The sequence below is a fragment of the Ranitomeya imitator genome, chromosome 5 (assembly GCF_032444005.1).
Source record: "Ranitomeya imitator isolate aRanImi1 chromosome 5, aRanImi1.pri, whole genome shotgun sequence".
Classification (NCBI taxonomy): Eukaryota; Metazoa; Chordata; class Amphibia; order Anura; family Dendrobatidae; genus Ranitomeya; species Ranitomeya imitator.
The window spans coordinates 462,322,762-462,345,275 of record NC_091286.1 but is presented as its reverse complement, the minus strand read 5'-3'; positions in this window follow the sequence as shown (position 1 = coordinate 462,345,275).

Here is a 22,514-nt window from a genome sequence, read left to right as displayed (position 1 = left end):
GGGGACATTTACAACAGGCTCATTCACCCACTCGGTAGAGCTCTGCATGGATTCTGGGGCGGAGGGCAATTTTATGTCTTCTGCCTTTGCCCAACGTCACGCAATACCCTTGGTAATGCTAGCTCAGCCAGTAACCGTACGAGTGCTGAATGGGTCGAGATTGCCCTCACAGATAACACACCAGACCATCCCTTTCAGTCTGTCCATGTCGCCATCTCATCAGGAGATTATATCTCTGCTCGTCATTCCTGAGGGAATAGATGAGGTACTGTTAGGGATACCTTGGCTATGGTAACACTCTCCTCATATTGAGTGGTCCACAGGCAGAATTTTGGGATGGGGTGAATCTTGTGGGGGGTAGATGTCAGAGGGAAAACGTTCAGGTTGCTACTACTGAGGTACCTGCAGATCTGTCCTCTCTCCCCAAGCAATATTGGCTCTATGATGATGTGTTCTCCAAAAGGGCTGCGGAGACCCTTCCGCCTCACCGCTCCTATGACTGTCCTATTGACCTCTTGCCTGGTGCTGAGCCTCCCCGAGGTCGAGTCTATCCGTTATCTCTCCTGGAGATGGAGGTAATGTCACAGCACATCCAGGAAAATCTGGCAAGAGGATTCATTAGAAAGTCAGTGTCACCTGCAGGGGCTGCATTCTCCTTTGTGCAGAAGAAGAACGGAGAATTACATCCATGCATAAACTATAGGGGTCATAACGCCATCACCGTTAAGAATAAGTATCCCCTGCCCCTGATATCTGAGCTTTTTGATAGGCTTTGGGGAGCAAGGGTATTTACTAAACTAGATCTGCGGGGTGCTTACAACCTGATTCACATCTGTGAGGGGGACGAATGGAAGACGGCTTTTAACACCAGGGATGGGCACTATGAATATCTAGTGATGCCCTTTGGGCTCTCACAAGGATATCGGAAGGAGATATAAAAGGGGAGACAAGGGGCGCAGAGTCTAAGTGTAGGTGTATATTCACAGCAAGAAATATATATTGTTGCACTCACCCTTTGGATGTCTTGTATGTACATTGAATTGATCCGTATGATGGATGCACGCCTTATAATATTCCGGTATGCAGCACTATTGCAGGAACTATGCAAGCCTTTGGGCTCTGTAATTCCCCAGCCATTTTCCAAGACTTTGAAAATGATATCTTCCTGGATATGCTCTCCACCTTGGTTGTAGTCTATCTGGTTGATATTCTCATCTACTCTCCAGATATTGACTCCCACCGGAAAGTTCCCTCTATGCCAAGTTGGAGAAATATGTGTTTGAGCAGGAGTCTTTACCTTTTCTGGGCTATATCATCTCCGCCCAGGGATTGGCTATGGACCCTGCCAAACTACAGGCTGTGATGGACTGGCAGGAACCCTATTCTCTTAAAGCGGTGCAGCGCTTTATGAGGTTCATTAACTATTATTGCCAGTTCATTCCTCATTTCTCAACTTTGGTAGCTCCCTTGGTAGCCCTCACCAAGAAGGGAGCAAATCCCAAATTGTGGTTTGAGGAGGTCTCCAAGGCCTTCACTTCTATTAAATCTCATTTTGCTAGTGCTCCCATCCTACATCGCCCCGATGTAGATAAGCCATTTATTATGGAGGTGGATGCCTCATCCGTTGGTGCTGGAGCAGTCCTCTTCCAAAAGGATGCTCAAGGTCGGAAGCATCATTGCTTCTTCTTTTCCAAGACCTTCACACCAGCGGAGAGGAATTATTCCATCGGGGACAGGGAGTTGCTAGCAATGAAGTTGGCCTTCTCAGAGTGGAGACATCTTTTGGAGGGGGCTTGCTTTCCCTTCCAAGTATTCACAGACCACAAGAATTTGGTCTATTTACAGACAGCTCAGTGGTTAAATTCTCGCCAGGCCAGATGGTCCTTGTTCTTCTCTCGGTTCCATTTCACCCTCCATTTTCTTTCCTGGGAGAGGAACATTCGTGCCAACGCTCTCTCTCACTCCATTGTAAAATCTGAGGAGGAGGAAGAGGAGCCTCGGCTTATTGTCCCTTCCGAGAGCCTGAGAACTGTGGCCCCGGTTTCGCAGACTATGTTCGGGCGTGTGTCTCCTGCACCAAAAACAAGTCTCCCCTGTCATCGTCCAGCTGGGTTGCATCACCCCCTGCCGGTGGAGGACCGGCCCTGGGAGATGGTCGGTATGGATTTTGTGGTGGGCTTACCCAAGTCTCATAGCTGCACCATTATTTGGTTCATCACCGATCATTTTTCCAAAATGGTGCACTTGGTGCCTCTTCCTCTGCTACCTTCTGCAAGGGCTCTGGCGGCGTTGTTTATAAACCATATATGCTGGACAAAATTTTCAATGACCGGGGTCCCCAGTTTGCATCTTGATTCTGGAGAGAGCTTTGTCGTTTACTCAGCATTGAGTTGAATCTCTTCTCAGCATATCATCCCGAGATGAATGGGTTGGTACAGAGGGCCAACCAGACCCTGGTTACATATCTACAACATTTTGTTTCTACAAACGAACCCAGGTGCATAATAGATGCCATTGAGTGGGGGTACTAAGTAGTAGCCCAACACATGAAGAGCGATTCAGACTGCATAGATACTATAGGACTCAGGAGCAAAATAGAGGAGTGACTCGAATCATAATATATAGAAAAAAGTACAAATTTATTTAAACAAATATTTTTTTAAAAACACATAAGATATGATAAGGTTTCAGGATATGCAGTATATGGTAATGTGCACACAGCAGGCCAATAACAAAGTTTTAACAGTAGTTATATATCAAGATACAATTATGCATATAACTTCAGCCCTTTTGAAGCAACATAAATAGTGCGGCGGATACATATAAAAATATGTGCATGTCATGCAGTAATATAGAGCCCAGCCTTAACCCCTTTCTGACATCGGACGTACTATCCCGTCGAGGTGGGGTGGGCCCCTATGACCACGGATGGGATAGTACGTCCAGCGCGATCGGCGGCGCTCACGGGGGGAGCGCAGCCGATCGCGGCCGGGTGTCAGCTGCCTATCGCAGCTGACATCCGGCACTATGTGCCAGGAGCGGTCACGGACCGCCCCCGGCACATTAACCCCTGGCACACCGCGATCAAAGATGATCGCGATGTGCCAGCGGTGCAGGGAAGCATCGCGCAGGGAGGGGGCTCCCTGCGGGCTTCCCTGAGCCCCCCGCAGCAACGCGATGTGATCGCGTTGCTGTGAGGGTCTTACCTCCCTCCCTGTCTGCTCCAGACCCGGATCCAAGATGGCTGCAGATCCGGGTCTGGCAGGGAGGGAGGTGGCTTCACAGAGCCTGCTCAGAGCAGGCTCTGTGAAGGCTGTACTGCTCTAAGTGAGATCAGTGATCTGACAGAGTGCTGTGCACACTGTCAGATCACCGATCTGTGATGTTCCCCCCGGGACAAAGTAAAAAAGTAAAAAAAAATGTTTCCAAATGTGTAAAAAAAATAAAAAAAACATTCCTAAATAATGAAAAAAAATATATATTATTCCCATAAATACATTTCTTTATCTAAATAAATTAAAAAAAACAATAAAAGTACACATATGTAGTATCGCCGCGTCCGTAACGGCCCGACCTATAAAACCCCTTCAGTAAACACAGTAAGAAAAAAAAAAAAAAAACGAGGCAAAAAACAACGCTTTATTATCATACCGCCGAACAAAAAGTGGATTGACACGCGATCAAAAAAACAGATATAAATAACCATGGTACCGCTGAAAGCGTCATCTTGTCCCGCAAAAAATGAGCCACCATACAGCATCATCAGCAAAGAAATCTAAAAGTTATAGTCCTGAGAATAAAACGATGCAAAAATAATTATTTTTTCTATAAAATAGTTTTTATCGTATAAAAGCGCCAAAACATAAAAAAAATGATATAAATGAGGTGTCGCTGTAATCGTACTGACCCGAAGAATAAAACTGCTTTATCAATTTTACCAAACGCGGAACGGTATAAACGCCTCCCCCAAAAGAAATTCATGAATAGCTGGTTTTTGGTCTTTCTGCCTCACAAAAATCGGAATAAAAAGCGATCAAAAAATGTCACGTGTCCGAAAATGTTACCAATAAAAACGTCAACTCGTCCCGCAAAAAACAAGACCTCATATGACTCTGTGGACCAAAATATGGAAAAATTATAGCTCTCAAAATGTGGTAATGCAAAAAATATTTTTTGCAATAAAAAGCGTCTTTCAGTGTGTGACGGCTGCCAATCATAAAAATCCGCTAAAAAAACCCACTATAAAAGTAAATCAAACCCCCATTCATCACCCCCTTAGTTAGGGAAAAATTAAAAAAATGTATTTATTTCCATTTTCCCATTAGGGCTAGGGCTAGGGTTAGGGCTAGGGTTAGGGTTAGGGCTAAGGCTAGGGTTAGGGCTAGGGTTAGGGCTAGGGCTAGGGTTAGGGCTAGGGTTAGGGTTAGGGCTAGGGTTAGGGTTAGGGCTAGGGCTAGGGTTAGGGCTAGGGTTAGGGCTAGGGTTAGGGTTAGGGCTAGGGTTAGGGCTAGGGTTAGGGCTAGGGCTACAGTTTGGGTTGGGGCTAAAGTTACAGTTAGGGTTTAGATTACATTTACAGTTGGCAATAGGGTTGGGATTAGGGTTAGGGGTGTGTCAGGGTTAGAGGTGTGGTTAGGGTTACCATTGGAATTAGGGTTAGGGGAGTGTTTGGATTAGGGTTTCAGTTATAATTGAGGGGTTTCCACTGTTTAGGCACATCAGGGGCTCTCCAAACGCGACATGGCGTCCGATCTCAATTCCAGCCAATTCTGCGCTGAAAAAGTAAAACAGTGCTTCTTCCCTTCCGAGCTCTCCCGTGTGCCCAAACAGGGGTTTACCCCAACATATGGGGTATCAGCGTACTCAGGAGAAATTGGACCCTAACAGTTGTTGTCCTAAAAATAATTTTTGTGCGAAAAAAAAAAGATTTTTTATTTTTACGGCTCTGCGTTATAAACTGTAGTGAAACACTTGGGGGTTCAAAGTTCTCACAACACATCTAGATAAGTTCCCTGGGGGGTCTAGTTTCCAATATGCGGTCACTTGTGGGGGGTTTCTACTGTTTAGATACATTAGGGGATCTGCAAACACAATGTGACGCCTGCAAACCATTACATCTAAGTCTGCATTCCAAATGGCACTCCTTCCCTTCCGAGCCCTCCCATGCGCCCAATCGGTGGTTCCCCCCAACATATGGGGTATCAGGGTACTCAGGACAAATTGGACATCAACTTTTGGGGTCGAATTTCTCCTCTTACCCTCGGGAAAATACAAAACTGGGGGCTAAAAAATAATTTTTGTGGGAAAATTTTTTTGTTTTATTTTTACGGCTCTCCATTATAAACTTCTGAGAAGCCCTTGGTGGGTCAAAGCGCTCACCACACATCTAGATAAGTTCCTTAGGGGGTCTACTTTCCAAAATGGTGTCACTTGTGAGGGGTTTCTACTATTTAGTGGTTTACCCCCACATATGGGGTATCAGCGTACTCAGGACAAATTGTACAACAACTTTTGTTGTCCAATTCCTTCTCTTACCCTTGGGAAAATAAAAAATTGGGGGCGAAAAGATAATTTTTGTGAAAAAATATGATTTTTTATTTTTACGGTTCTGCATTATAAACTTCTGTGAAGCACTTGGTGGGTCAAAGTGCTCACCACACCTCTAGATAAGTTCCTTAGGGGGTCTACTTTCCAAAATGGTGTCACTTGTGGGGGGTTTCAATGTTTAGGCACATCAGGGGCTCTCCATACGAAACATGGCGTCCCATCTCAATTCCAGTCAATTTTGCATTGAAAAGTCAAATGGCGCTCCTTCGCTTCCAAGCTGTGCCATGCGCCCAAACAGTGGATTACCCCCACATGTGGGGTATTGGCGTACTCAGGACAAATTGTACAACAATGTTTGGGGTCCATTTTCTCCTGTTACCCTTGGTAAAATAAAACAAATTGGAGCTGAATTAAATTTTTTGTGAAAAAAAGTTAAATGTTCATTTTTATTTAAACATTCAAAAAATTCCTGTGAAGCACCAGAAGGGTTAATAAACTTCTTGAATGTGGTTTTGAGCACCTTGAGGGGTGTAGTTTTTAGAATGGTGTCACACTTGGGTATTTTCTATCATATAGACCCCTCAAAATGACTTCAAATGAGATGTGGTCCCTAAAAAAAAATGGTGTTGTAAAAATGAGAAATTGCTGGTCAACTTTTCACCCTTATAACTCCCTAACAAAAAAAATTTTGGTTCCAAAATTGTGCTGATGTAAAGTAGACATGTGGGAAATGTTACTTATTAAGTATTTTGTGTGACATATCTCTGTGATTTAATTGCATAAAAATTCAAAGTTGGAAAATTGCGAAATTTTCATAATTTTCGCCAAATTTCCATTTTTTTCACAAATAAACGCAGGTACTATCAAAGAATTTTTACCATTGTCATGAAGTACAATATGTCACGAGAAAACAATGACAGATTCACTGGGATCCGTTGAAGCGTTCCAGAGTTATAACCTCATAAAGGGACAGTGGTCAGAATTGTAAAAATTGGCCCGGTCATTAACGTGCAAACCACCCTTGGGGGTAAAGGGGTTAATAACCACAGCACAATATTATGTCATAGCAGTTATGTATAAAATGCTGACAGAGGGGTTAAATTTTATGGTTGTGGTTATAGTTTGTAAACAGCGCCAAGAGAGGCAGGTAAATTCCAATATATAGCTGGATACAGCCCAGGTGGGCGTAAACTCAATACACGCTGTACTATGCTACAGGGCTCTATATAATAAATAGTGCGTGTAAGTTGACATATAGAGAGCGCTTACAACAATATCCACATTGCCAGTGAAATATGCTTATAGTTATGGCTGTAATCTGCGAGGAGCGGCAAGAGTAACAAGTAAGATCCGGCACAAAGCCAGGTGCAGCCCAAATGGGAAAAAAAAAAAAAAGACACGCTATGCCATGCTATGAAGTGCTGCGGAGCAGATATGAGAAAATAACACAAGGCGCGTACTAAGATAGTATCCGCAATGCTTACCGCTGTGTGCACAGACCCTCTCTGGATGGTGAGAAGCCCGACGCGTGTTTCGTGTCCACGCTGGACACTTCTTAAGGGGGTATACTGAATCAGTATGGACAATGACCTTAAGTAGTCATGGAGACGCAGCATGTGACACATCACAAGGTCTAAATAGACCAATAGGAAAGCGGCATGAGCGGCGCGTGCGAGGTGCATACCCCAGGTCCCGGCATGGTAAATACCGGGCGTCACGCGTCACAGCGCAAGCGCAGGGAAAAGAGGTTCCTGGGCATGCGCAGGAGGCTAGAGAGACGCCAGGAACCATGCTGGATCCGGGGACAACAGCGCTCACGCGCACAACCGCACAGAGATATATAATCAGGTGATGGATACGATACTGATATGTCTATAATAGTAAAGATCAAACATATGTACTGTATACACTACATTATAAGGACACAGTAAACAAGCGGCAGTCACAACTACAGATATTAACAAAACATTTAAAGCAGTGTTGCATCTGAGCCGCCAGTAAAGCGCTGTGATTGTCCATTGTATATTATCGTTTGAAATGACATGCCAAATATCTGGAATGTTTGCGCAGTCTCCATGATGTGATGATAGTGGGAAGTTCCGGAAGCGGAACTTAACCATACATACTTATTACTAAATAGAACAAAAATAAAAATAATTAAAAACAAGTGAAAAAGTACACCATCGGGAGGGATTAATTGAGCATAAAATGGGCCAATGAGTAGTCGATGTGGGACACATATTTATAAAAATGAGGCAAAACTAAGAGACTCATTTAGACCCTTTGGGGTCATGGTGTCAAGTATTACAATCCATCTGGATTCTTTTTGGGCCAGTATCTTTTTATAATTCCCACCGCGGATCCCAAGATGGATGGCCTCAATCCCTCTCACTTTAAATGTAGTTGGGTCACAATTGTGATAGGCCTTAAAGTGGCGAGGGATGCATTTAAGTTCAGCATAATCATACCCTAATACGCAGTTCTCTTGAGATGAGGCCAACCTATATCATGGAGCACCCGCATGTAGCGTAGTATATTACATTGGCGCTACTACATGATATACGCTGTCGTATTTGAAATTACCTCAAGCCGTCAGATGATTGAAAGGTAGAGCAGCGCAGGACATTTGCGCAGGCAAGACAGTGGCCGCATGAGAAGCACCCAGGGGTAGTTCCCTTTGAGTTGAATGGATTCACCACTTTTGGAATGTAGTGACTATTAACAAGTAGATCATTTAGATTTTTAGATCTTCCTGACGTCATGGAGGGAAAGCTGCCAATGAATGGACCTAGGGAGGGCTCTGCACTCAAGACAGCCCAATGTTTCAATAGAATATTTCGCATATTATTCCACTCGTGGTTGAATGTTGAAAAAAAGCAAATTTGTTGGTTATCAATCTTAATTCTATCTTCACGAGGGTATAATAAGTCACTGCGTGGGTTCTTTCTTGCCCTATCGTAACCCTTCCTTTGCATATATTACTGTAGCTGCGGTTCTGAAAGCGGATTTTGAGATCTGCTGCTTGTCTTTCAAATCGATCATTAGTGGAGCAGATCCGCCTCATCCTGAGAAATTGACCGACCGGGACGGCACTAATGGTAGCAGGGTTATGTGAAGAACTAGCATGAATAAGTGAGTTAACTGATGTCGGTTTTCTGTAGACATCAAAAAAGTTGTGGGTAAGGACAAAGCGCAGGAGCTCGAGGATAAATTCCACCATTTCGCCGTCTAGGTCGGAAGTCCCCAGGATGAGGCGGACCGCATCCAGACCGTCATTATGATCGATGCAAGTATACAAGGATTCGATGTCTGCAGTGACACAAGGATGCCATCAACCCACGCCAGGACGTCCGTCGTGTCGAGAATAAATGATGGCAAAAGTTCTACAAGTAGTATAAGGTAGAAATCTATAAATTTACAGATTGGGTCACAAAGACCTTCAATCTTCGACACGATAGGACGTCCCGGGGGGTTAAGGGCATCCTTGTGAACTTTCGGAAGAAGATAGAAGGTAGGTGTCTTAGGAGATCTAACCGTTAAACCCTCAAGAACTTCCTTTGTAATTAGATTTCTTTCTAGAGAAGAGACCAAAATACGCTGAAGTTCGAGAGAAAAGGAGGTAGTGGGATTATATGATAATTTACTATATGTCTGGGAGTCTCTCAATTGACGAAAGGCTTCCTTTTCATATAAGATAGTCGGCCATATCACGATGTTCCCTCCCTTGTCAGCCATTTTAAAGATAACGTCAGGAAGTGCTTGTAGTTCAGCAATAGCTCGGCATTGTGCCCAGGTAAGGTTATCAAACCTGCGTCTAGAGGATAGTTTTTTAAAATCATCACTGACTAGTTTGGTAAATATTTCTATTGCTGGACTAAAGGACAAGGGAGGGAACCTCGTCGACCTAGGACGAATCGTGGGTGGAAACCTACCTCGGTCAGAAGGAGCCTGTTCGTCAAGGAGAGCTTCCAGATTATGAAGTACCTCCCTTTCAGTCTCGTTCAGTGGTTCCATTGTTTGGTTCTTGTTATGCAGTTTTTTCAATAGCAGCTTGCGGGAAAATAAATTAAGGTCTTTTAACGCTGAAAAGTATTCAAAAGAGTTAGTGGGGGAAAAGGTAAGGCCTTTCTCCAGTACATGGAGCTGTATTCTAGTAAGGACATGAGTGGATAAATTAAGTACCTAAAGTCCACCCCGGGCACCACCAGAGGCAGATTTCCCTCCAACGTCTTTGTTTTTAGTTTTAGCGGATTGTCTAGTAGTCACTCGCTTCTCAGATTGATCCGAGGAGGATTGCCCACCAGATACTGATGTCTGCGATTGAGTGTCAACGTCGTACGATCTATTAGACTTCATTGAGGTAGATCTTGATCTAGATCGGGACTGGTTTCTATACTGATGGCGCAAACGCTCATTTGGATTGCGCCACTTGTACACCCTGCCTGACGATTTGTCTTGGATGTCTCTTTGGATTTTTTTTAGGGCATCACACTCTTAAAAAATATGAATCAAGGCTCATTGGAATCCTTAGAAACAGATATTGATGGTCTACAAGCTACATTGCAAAAGGAAATGACGGGTGACGCCCTCAAAAAACGAAATAAGGAGATCGATGTTGAGCTTGAAAAATGGGCTAACGAGATCCAGACCACAAAAAATAAAAAATTCCAAAGAGACATCCAAGACAAATCGTCAGGCAGGGTGTACAAGTGGCGCAATCCAAATCAGTCAGTATAGAAACGAGTCCCGTTCTAGATCAAGATCTACCTCAATGAAGTCTAATAGATCGTACGACGATGACGCTCAATCGCAGACATCAGTACCTGGTGGGCAATCCTCCTCGGATCAATCTGAGAAGCGAGTGACTACTAGACAATCCGCTAAAACTAAAAACAACGACGTTGGAGGGAAATCTGCCTGTGATGGTGCCAGGGGTGGACTTCAGGTACTTAATTTATTCACTCACTAGCTGAAGAGCCCGGCGTTGCCTGGGCATAGTAAATATCTGTGGTTAGTTATAGCACGTCACTTCTCTTATTTTCCCATCACTCCTCTCATTTTCCCAATCACATCTTTAATTTTCCCCCTCACATCTCTCATTTTCTCCCTCACACATCTCATTTTCTCCCTCACTCCTCATTCCCGCCTAACACTTGTCATTTCGACCTCACATCTGTCATTTTCCGATCACTACACTATTTTCCCTCACTCCTCTCATTTTGCACTCACACCTTTTCATTTTCACCTCACACCTCTCATTTTCACCTCAGTATATACAGGTTTGTCATCTCCCTTATATATAGTATACACCTGTATGTCATCTCCTGTATGTAGTATATACCTGTATGTCATCTCCCCTGTATATAGTATATACCTGCTGTGTGTCATCTCCCCTGTATATAGTATATACCTGTATGTCATCTCCTCCTATATATTGTATATACCTGTATGTCCTCTCCTCCTATATATAGTATATACCTGTATGTCATCTCCTTCTATATATAGTATATACCTGTATGTCATCTCCTCCTGTATATAGTATATACCTGTGTGTCATCTCCCCTGTATATAGTATATATCTGTGTGTCATCTCCTCCTGTATATAGTATATACCTGTATGTCATATTCTATATATAGCATATACCTGTATGTCATCTCCTCCTGTATATAGTATATACCTGTAGGTAATCTGCTCCTGTATATAGTATATACCTGTGTGTCATCTCCTCCTGTATATAGTATATAGCTGTATGTCATCTCCTCCTGTATATAGTATGTACCTGTATGTCATCTCCTCCTCTACATAGTATATACCTGTGTGTCATCTCTCCTGTATATAGTATATATCTGTGTGTCATCTCCCCTGTATATAGTATATACCTGTGTGATCTCCTGTATTAGACCTCGTTAACACGTTATTTGCTCAGTATTTTTACCTCAGTATTTGTAAGATAAATTGGCAGCCTGATAAATCCCCAGCCAACAGGAAGCCCTCCCCCTGGCAGTATATATTAGCTCACACATACACATAATAGACAGGTCATGTGACTGACAGCTGCTGTATTTCCTATATGGTACATTTGTTGCTCTTGTAGTTTGTCTGCTTATTAATCAGATTTTTATTTTTGAAGGCTAATACCAGACTTGTGTGTGTTTTAGGGCGAGTTTCGTCTGTCAAGTTGTGTGTGTTGAGTTGTGTGTGGCGACATGCATGTAGCGACTTTTGTGAGATGAGTTTTGTGTGGCAACATGCGTGTAGCAACTTTTTGTGTGTCGAGTTGCATGTGACAGGTTAGTGTAGCAAGTTGTGTGCAGCAAGTTTTGCGCATGGCGAGTTTTGCACGTGGTGAGTTTTATGTCTGGTGCCTTTTGAGTATGTGCAAGTTTTGTGTGAGGCAACTTTTGCATGTGTTGCAAATTTTGTGCATGTGGCAATTTTTCCGCGTGTGCAAGTTTTGCGTGTGGCGAGTTTTCCATGAGGTGAGTTTTGCACTTGTGGCGAGTTTTGCGTGAGCCTAGTTTTTGCATGTGGCGAGTTTTGCGCGTGGTGAGTTTTGAGCGGCGACTTTTGTGTTTCGACTTTTATGTGGCGAGGTTGGTGTATGTGTGGTGAAATGTGTGCTGAGGGTGGTATATGTGTTCAAGCACGTGGTAGTGTGTGGCGCATTTTGTGTGTGTGTTCATATCCCCATGTGTGGTGAGTATCTCATGTCGGGGCCCCACCTTAGCAACTGATCGGTATATACTCTTTGGCGCCATCGCTCTCATTCTTTAAGTCCCCCTTGTTCACATCTGGCAGCTGTCAATTTGCCTCCAACACTTTTCCTTTCACTTTTCCCCATTATGTAGATAGGGGAAAAATAGTTTGGTGAATTGGAAAGCGCGGGGTTAAAATTTCACCTCACAACGTAGCCTATGACGCTCTCAGGGTCCAGACGTGTGACTGTGCAAAATTTTGTTTCTGTAGCTGCGACGCCTCCAACACTTTTCCTTTCACTTTTTCCCCATTATGTAGATAGGGGCAAAATTGTTTGGTGAATTGGAACGCGCGGGGTTAAAATTTCACCTCACAACATAGCCTATGACGCTCTCGGGGTCCAGACGTGTGACTGTGCAAAATTTTGTGGCTGTAGCTGCGACGGTGCAGATGCCAATCCCGGACATACACACACACACACATACACACACACATACACACATTTAGCTTTATATAGTAGATGTCCTTACTAGAATACAGCTCCAAGTACTGGAGAAAGGCCTTACCTTTTCACCCACTAACTCTTTTGATTACTTTTCAGCATTAAAAGACCTTAATATATTTTCCCGCAAGCTACTATTGAAAAAACTGCATAACAAGAACCAAACAATGGAACCACTGAACGAGATTGAAAGGGAGGTACTTCATAATCTGGAAGCTCTCCTTGACGAACAGGCTCCTCCTGATCGAAGTAAGTTTCCACCCACGATTCGTCCTAGGTCGACGAGGTTCCCTCCCTTGTCCCTTAGTCCAGCAATAGAAATATTTACCAAACTAGTCAGTGATGATTTTAAAAAACTATCCTCTAGACGCAGGTTTGATAACCTTACCTCGGCACAACGCCGAGCTATTGCTGAACTACAAGCACTTCCTGACGTTATCTTTAAAAGGGCTGACAAGGGAGGGAACATCGTGATATGGCCGACCATCTTTTATGAAAAGGAAGCCTTTCGTCAATTGAGAGACTCCCAGACATATAGTAAATTATCATATAATCCCACTACCTCCTTTTCTCTCGAACTTCAGCGTATTTTGGTCTCTGCTCTAGAAAGGAATCTAATTACAAAGGAAGTTCTTGAGGGTTTAACGGTTTGATCTCCTAAGACACCTACCTTCTATCTTCTTCCGAAAGTTCACAAGGATGCCCTTAACCCCCGGGGACGTCCTATCGTGTCAGGGATTGAAGGTCTTTGTGACCCAATCTGTAAATTTATAGATTTCTACCTTAAACCACTTGTAGAACTTTTGCCATCATTTATTCGCGACACGACGGACGTCCTGGCGCGGGTTGATGGCATCCTTGTGGATGAAAAAACGCTGCTGGTCACTGCAGACATCGAATCCTTGTATACTTGCATCGATCATAATGACAGTCTGGATGTGGTCCGCCTCTTCCTGGGGACTTCCGACCTGGACGGCGAAATGGTGGAATTTATCCTCGAGCTCCTGCGCTTTGTCCTTACCCACAACTTTTTTGTTTTCAAAGATTATTTTTATCTACAGAAGCGCAGCACGGCCATGGGCGCGGCCTGTGCACCTTTGTATGCTAATCTCTTCTTGGGAGCCTGAGAGAGATCTTTATTTGGCGACAGAGGCGTGCAGGCCGCTACCCATGTGCTGTTCTGGCTTCGTTTTATAGATGATGTTTTATTTTTGTGGGACGGGACAGGGCAGGAGCTCGGGGAATTCATGTCTGTTTTGAATAGTAATTCACAGAATATCAAACTGACCTACAAGTTCAATAATACTACTGTCAACTTTCTGGATGTCTCGCTTACGATCGATACTGATAGATCTGTACAGACCGACGTCTACAGAAAACCGACATCAGTTAACTCACTTATTCATGCTAGTTCTTCACATAACCCTGCTACCATTAGTGCCATCCCGGTCGGTCAATTTCTCAGGATGAGGCGGCTCTGCTCCACTAATGATCGATTTGAAAGACAAGCAGCAGATCTTAAAATCCGCTTTCAGAACCGCAGCTACAGTAATAGATGCATAAAGAAGGGTTACGATAGGGCAAGAAAGACCCCACGCAGCGACTTTTTATACCCTCGTGAAGATAGAATTAAGATTGATAACCAAAAAATTTGCTTTATTTCAACATTCAACCACGAGTGGAATAATATGCGAAATATTCTAACGAAACATTGGGCTGTCTTGAGTGCAGAGCCCTCTCTAGGTCCATTCATTGGCAGCTTTCCCTCCATGACGTCAAGAAGATCTAAAAATCTAAATGATCTACTTGTTAATAGTCACTACATTCCAAAAGTGGTGAATCCATTCAACTCAAAGGGACCTACCCATGGGTGCTTCTCATGCGGCCACTGTCTTGCCTGCGCAAATGTCCTGCGCTGCTCTACCTTTCAATCATCTGACGGCTTGAGGCAATTTCAAATACGACAGCGTATATCATGTTGTAGCGCCAATGTAATATACTACGCTACATGCGGGTGCTCCATGATATACGTTGGCCTCACCTCAAGAGAACTGCGTATTAGGTTACGTGAGCATGTGCGGGACATTTGCGCGGCCAAGACAGTGGCTGATTATGCTGAACTTAAATGCATCCCTCGCCACATTAAGGCCTATCACAATTGTGACCCAACTACATTTAAAGGGAGAGGGATTGAGGCTATCCATCTTGGGATCCGCGGTGGGAATTATAAAAAGATACTGGCCCAAAAAGAATCAAGATGGATTGTAATACTTGACACCATGATACCAAAGGGTCTAAATGAGTCTCTTAGTTTTGCCTCATTTTTATAAATATGTGTCCCACATCGACTACTCATTGGCCCACTTTATGCTCAATTAGTCCCTCCCGATGGTGTGCTTTTTCGCTTTTTGTTAATTATTTTTATTTTAATAATAATAATCTTTATTTTTATATAGCGCTAACATATTCCGCAGCGCTTTACAGTTTGCACACATTATCATCACTGTCCCCGATTGGGCTCACAATCTAGAATTCCTATCAGTATGTCTTTGGAATGTGGGAGGAAACCGGAGTGCCCGGAGGAAACCCACGCAAACACGGAGAGAACATACAAACTCTTTGCAGATGTTGTCCTGGGTGGGATTAGAACCCAGGACCCCAGCGCTGCAAGGCTGTAGTGCTAACCACTGCGCCACTGTGCTGCCCTATTTTTGTTCTATTTAGTGATAAGTATGTATGGTCAAGCTCCGTTTCCGGAATTTCCCTCTATCATCACATCATGGAGACTGCGCAAACATTCCAGATATTTGGCATGTCATTTCAAACGATAATATGCAATGGACAATCACAGCGCTTTACTGGCGGCTCGGATGCAACACTGCTTTAAATGTTTTGTTAATATCTGTAATTGTGACTGCCGCTTGTTTACTGTGTCCTTATAATGTAATGTATACAGTACATATGTTTGATCTTTACTATTATAGACATATCAGTATCGTATGCATCACCTGATTATATATCTCTGTGCGGCTGTGTGCTCTGTTGTCCCCGGATCCAGCATGGTTCCTGGCATCTCTCTAGCCTCCTGCGCATGCCGAGGGACCTCTTTTCCCTGTGTACGCGCTGTGACGCGTGATGCCCGGTATTTACCATGCCGGGACCTGGGGTACGCACCTCGCACACGCCGCTCATGCTGCTTTCCTATTGGTCTATTTAGACCTTGTGATGTGTCACATGCTGCGACTCCATGACTACTTAAGGTCCTTGTCCATACTGATTCAGCATACCCCCTGAAGAAATGTCCAGCGTGGACATGAAACGCGCATGGGGCTTCTCACCATCCAGAGAGGGTCTGTGCACACAGCGGTAAGCATTGCGGATACTATCTCAGTACGCGCCTTGTGTTATTTTCTCATATCTGCTCTGCAGCACTTCATAGCATGGCATAGCGTGTTTTTTTTTTTTTTGCCCATTTGGGCTGCACCTGGCTTTGTGCCGGATCTTACTTGTTACTCTTGCCGCTCCTCACAGATTACAGCCATAACTATAAGCATATTTCACTGGCGATGTGGATATTGTTGTAAGCGCTCAGTATATGTCAACTTACACGCACTATTTATTATATAGAGCCCTGTAGCATAGTACAGCGTGTATTGAGTTTACGCCCACCTGGACTGTATCCAGCTATACAGTGGGGCAAAAAAGTATTTAGTCAGTCAGCAATAGTGCAAGTTCCACCACTTAAAAAGATGAGAGGCGTCTTTAATTTACATCATAGGTATACCTGAACTATGGGAGACAAAATGAGAAACAAAAATCCAGAAAATCACATTGTCTGTTTTTTTAACATTTTATTTGCATGTTATGGTGGAAAACAAGTATTTGGTCAGAAACAAAATTTCATCTCAATATTTTGTAATATATCCTTTGTTGGCAATGACAGAGGTCAAACTTTTTCTGTAAGTCTTCACAAGGTTGCCACACACTGTTGTTGGTATGTTGGCCCATTCCTCCACGCAGATCTCCTCTAGAGCAGTGATGTTTTTGGCTTTTCGCTTGGCAACAAGGACTTTCAACTCCCTCCAAAGGTTTTCTATAGGGTTGAGATCTGGAGACTGGCTAGGCCACTCCAGGCCCTTGAAATGCTTCTTACGAAGCCACTCCTTCGTTGCCCTGGCGGTGTGCTTTGGATCATTGTCATGTTGAAAGACTCAGCCACGTTTCATCTTCAATGCCCTTGCTGATGGAAGGAGGTTTGCACTCAAAATCTCACGATACATGGCCCCATTCATTCTTTCATGTACCCGGATCAGTCGTCCAGGCCCCTTTGCAGAGAAACAGCCCCAAAGCATGATGTTTCCACCACCATGCTTTACAGTAGGTATGGTGTTTGATGGATGCAACTCAGTATTCTTTTTTCTCCAAACACGACAAGTGGTGTTTCTACCAAACAGTTCCAGTTTGGTTTCATGAGACCATAGGACATTCTCTCAAAACTCCTCTGGATCATCCAAATGCTCTCTAGCAAACTTCAGACGGGCCCGGACATGTACTGGCTTAAGCAGTGGGACTCGTCTGGCACTGCAGGATCTGAGTCCATGGTGGTGTAGTATGTTACTTATGGTAGGCCTTGTTACATTGGTCCCAGCTCCCTGCAGTTTATTCACTAGGTCCCCCCGCATGGTTCTGGGATTTTTGCTCACCGTTCTTGTGATCATTCTGACCCCACGGGGTGGGATTTTGCGTGGAGCCCCAGATCGAGGGAGATTATCAGTGGTCTTGTATGTCTTCCATTTTCTAATTATTGCTCCCACTGTTGATTTCTTCACTCCAAGCTGGTTGGCTATTGCAGATTCAGTCTTCCCAGCCTGGTGCAAGGCTACAATTTTGTTTCTGGTGTCCTTTGACAGCTCTTTGGTCTTCACCATAGTGGAGTTTGGAGTCAGACTGTTTGAGGGTGTGCACAGGTGTCTTTTTATACTGATAACAAGTTTAAACAGGTGCCATTACTACAGGTAATGAGTGGAGGAAAGAGGAGACTCTTAAAGAAGAAGTTACAGGTCTGTGAGAGCCAGAAATCTTGATTGTTTGTTTCTGACCAAATACTTATTTTCCACCGTAATATGCAAATAAATTGTTAAAAAAACAGACAATGTGATTTTCTGGATTTTTTTTTTCTCAGTTTGTCTCCCATAGTTGAGGTCTACCTATGATGTAAATTACAGGCGCCTCTCATCTTTTTAAGTGGTGGAACTTGCACTATTGCTGACTGACTAAATGCTTTTTTGCCCCACTGTATATTGGAATTTACCTGCCTCTCTTGCCGCTGTTTACAAACAATAGCCACAACCATAAAATTTAACCCCTGTGTCAGCGTTTTATACATAACTGCTATGACATAATATTGTGCTGTGGTTATTAATAGGGTTGAGCTAAACGGGTCGGCCATTTTCAGAAGTCACCGACTTTTGGCAAGGTCGGGTTTCATGAAACCCGACCCGACCCCTGTGTGGGGTCGGCCATGAGGTCGGCGATCTTCTGAATCTGGTATCGGAATTCCGATACCGATTCCCGATATGTTTGCAATATCAGAAATTGGTATAGGAATCCATATTTAAGTGTAAAAGAAAGAATTAAAATAAAAAATATTGCTATACTCACCCTCTGACGCGCCCTGGTACTAACCGGCAGTCTTCCTTCCTTAGAATCAGCGCTTGAAAGACCTTCGGTGACGTTGCGACTTGTGATTGGTCGCACGACGGCCCATGTGACCGCTCACGCGACCAATCACAAGCCACGACGTCACCGAAGGTCCTTCAAGCGCTGATTCTTAGGAAGGAAGGCTGCCGGAAAGAAGCAGGGCGCGTCCGAGGGTGAGTATATTCTTATTAGGTATATACTCACCCTCGGACGCGCCCTGCTTCGGATGCATCCGTAACATCAAGCTGTGACGTGAGCCCACTAAGTTTGCACCTCACTACTTGGGTCCCTTCAAGGTCCTCGAACAAGTTAACCTTGTGGTCTACCGTCTGGCCCTTCCTCCACATCTAGGTATCACCGACACCTTTCATGTGTCCCTCTTAAAGCCCGTATACATGTCCCAGTTTTCTGAGTAATCTGCCGGGATATCGGGTTCGTCTACGGACGATTACGAGGTGAACGCTATTTTGGGGTGCAAGGTGGTACGTGGCAAAAAATTTTATTTGGTGGACTGGAAGGGTTATGGCCCATAGGACAGGTCCTGGGAGCCTGCTAAGCACATTTGAGCTCCACAGCTCATTGCTGCCTTTAAGCGTAGAGAGGTCCAAGGAGAGGGGTAATGTTCGGTGTCGAGTTCCCGCCTCTGCACAGGGGGAATCTCAATCCATCTCTGCTGTGGTCTCCCATTCTTCTCCAGCCGCAGTGGAGCCTGCTCAGCGGAGATGTCGGTCCCAGTGTCTGTCTCAGGCTGATACTGGGCGACTGGTTATTACTGTTCTTCCAGGCTCTGCTCTGATTGACAGCGAGCAGATCTTTCTGGGACTAATTCCTGCTTTTCTCATACTGGGTATGCCCACGAGACGATCTCCTATTGGAGGTCGGGGGTCACATGCCCAGGTCCTGAAGCGGTTCCTGTTGAACCACTAGGAAGGTCCTTGAGTGCTAAAACTTTAAAAGGACTATAAAGGAGGCCACATGGGCATTTTATAAGGTATACAACGAAATTTGAGTCACACGTGTGGAATCCACGTACTGGAAAGGACTTTCCGGTTCTAGGGTGGGTTACAGTGCCTCCTTTATATAGGGGAAACCACGCAACATATAAGGGATAGAATTGCCAGCCACAAGTCTACAATCAGATGCGGCAAAAACTGGTTACCTCTACCGGACCATTTTACAAAATCCAGACACACTGTGGCCCAGCTTAAATTTCAAGTCATCGAACATGTCCCTCGCCCTAGAAGAGGGGGTGACCATATTAAACTTCTTAAAGCACGTGAAACCCACTGGATCTATAAATTAGATACCCTGACCCCCAAAGAACTCAATAGAGAGATTGATTGGTCAGTATGAGCCTTGTTAATGTAGCTTACTGAATAATTATATCCCCTTTCTTTCAGACCCGATAATTCATGACTGCATTAGACCTACTATTACTGAACTGGGTGAGTTGCCCCCAGCCCCTTTCTTGTAATCCTTCCTCCTTCATTTTAATCCGTTCCTATTATAATCTCATTTGATTCTAGATGTTCTTGTCTCATTTATTTTATTATCTTGTAGCGGTTACTTAGAGTTACTACTGTTATGACCATTACACAGTCCCTATACATATTATATCCCCGCCAGAGCCTTTCATTCATCCACACAGGGCTGTACTCCCAGCCATAGACAAACGCATAGTTACTGGGTTGTCACAACAGGGCTGCGCATGCGCATTAGGATCCTAGTGAGTAGCGATATGTCACTTCCGGTGCGGCGGCCATTTAACATACACATGCCGTCCCAGCTGCAGACCAGACACACGCGGCACCAGAGCAAAGCGCGGGAGCGCCGCTCTAACACAGGTACATTACCTATACCACTTGCATTCCTCTTGGCAGATATCTGATCAACCCATTAGAGTTACCAGCATACCGTTTTCTTTAACAGGTCCATACCATCCATTATTGAGCTGCTACAAGCGTAGCTATAACATTGCTGCAAGGTATTTAGTTAGTCTCTATGGGCACAGCGTCTTACCCTTATGCACTATTTCATTAACTCTTTAGGGGTATTACAATCATACCATTTACCCTAAACAGGTCCACATTTCCTGTAGGAAGCCTCTATATACGTACTCTAGGCGTACTCATTACTTAAGGTACTTTATCAGTGTCTATGGGCACGTTTTTCCTAACTTATCCTAGCTAGGGTACGTTCACATTTGCGGTTTGCGCCGCAGCGTCGCCGCCGCAACAAAACGCATGCGTCGTGCGGCCCTATCTTTAACATTGGCGCCGCATGGGGCCGCATGTGCATGCGTTGTGTTGCGTTTTACGCCGCATGCGGCGTTAGGGCGCACCTGTCTGGGCGCGGCAAACGCAACATGTTGGATTTTTTGTGCGGCGCCGACCTTTTAAAAAACGCATGCGTCGTGCGGCCCTATCTTTAACATTGGCGCCGCATGGGGCCGCATGTGCATGCGTTTTGCTGCGTTTTTGTTTGCGTTGTGCGTTGCGGCGACGACGCTGCGGCGCACAACGCAAATGTGAACTTAGACTAATCCTTGTTTACTATCTTCTACAGAACTTACACTTTATTGCTGGGATTTTTTCCCATTCTACACTCTATTCCATTACTGGAACAAGGTAACCACCTATGCGACTGTCTCAGACCATGGGCTCTAAATGTTATGGGGTGTACGTATGTTTTGTACAATCTATTTAGATTATCTCCTTTCTCTCTGGCGAATTTCTATATCGTAGTATACTCACCATACTATCCCTACCCACAGGATACGCAGGACTCTTTTTGCACCCTACCATGATCCCTGATCCTTCACTTCTCCAGACACCCGCATATGTCTGTTGGTGGACATATGTCTCTTGATCTCAAGGACGACCTATCATTGTTATTTTATTTTATTATGTTATTTTATTTAGGTTATTTATTTTATGTTTGTTTCTTTGCGTATTTTTCTTTCCACAGCGATACGTGATAAAGGCTCTGGTTGAGCCGAAACATTGTTAATCGCATATACTTCAATATTCTGTTACGCTCCTAGTTTATGTTAATAAATTTCGGCACCTTTTGCATTTGATCCATAGAGAGTGCGGTGAATTTTGTTTCTCTATGTACGAGCGTTAACAGGATGAAACTATATAGGCTGTAACCAAACAGCAACTGTCATTTAAAAAAAAGAAAAAAAATTGTGTTGGCTCCTGTGTAATTTTAATAACCAGCAGAGGGAAAGCTGATGGCTGGGGGCAGACGTTAATATTCTGGGAACTAGCCAATAGCCGTAATGGATCCCAGGCTATTAATATCAGCTCACAGCTGTTTGCTTGGTCCTTACTGGCTAGTTTACAGGGGGATCCCAGAAAAAATATTGACATAGGGTCCCCCTATGAAACCTAACCAGCATAGGCTAGGCACACAGCTGTGGGTTGATATTTATAGCCTAGGAAAGGGCCATGGATATTGGCGCATATAAGAGTCACCAAATCTGGCACTTATCCTCATCAGATCTATAAGACACCCCAATTACTAACTCATAGTCAAAAAAAACACACACCCAGGATAAAGCCCTTTCTATGAAATAATGACACAGACTCCTTTATTGAATCTAGATTAAACCATAATCACTGGATGCCTAATCCACTGAAGCCAATGTCTCCTCCAACAAAAATAAAATAAACTACAATATTTCTCACCTTCCCACTGAGAAGATAATCCATTATGTCCCACGATGATACTGATGACTTTGAGAGGAGTCACTCATGTGACTGTTCGGAAAGACTGCTGACTATACACTAACAGGAGGTAATCGCTCTTGCAGTGTATACTGCTGAGCTGCAACGAGCGAGTTCACTGGAGTTCATCAGCTGATCAGCTCTGGTGATCTCCCTTACAGCACCACTGTGTGAGAAAGTTCTCACACAGTGCTGGTGCCTTAAGAAAGCGCACCGTAGCTCATCAGCTGATGAACTCCAGTGAACTCTCTCACGGCAACTCAATGAAACACTGCAGGAGCGATTACCTCCTGTAAGTGAATCAATGGCGCCTTGTTAGCGCAGTCACATCTCCCAG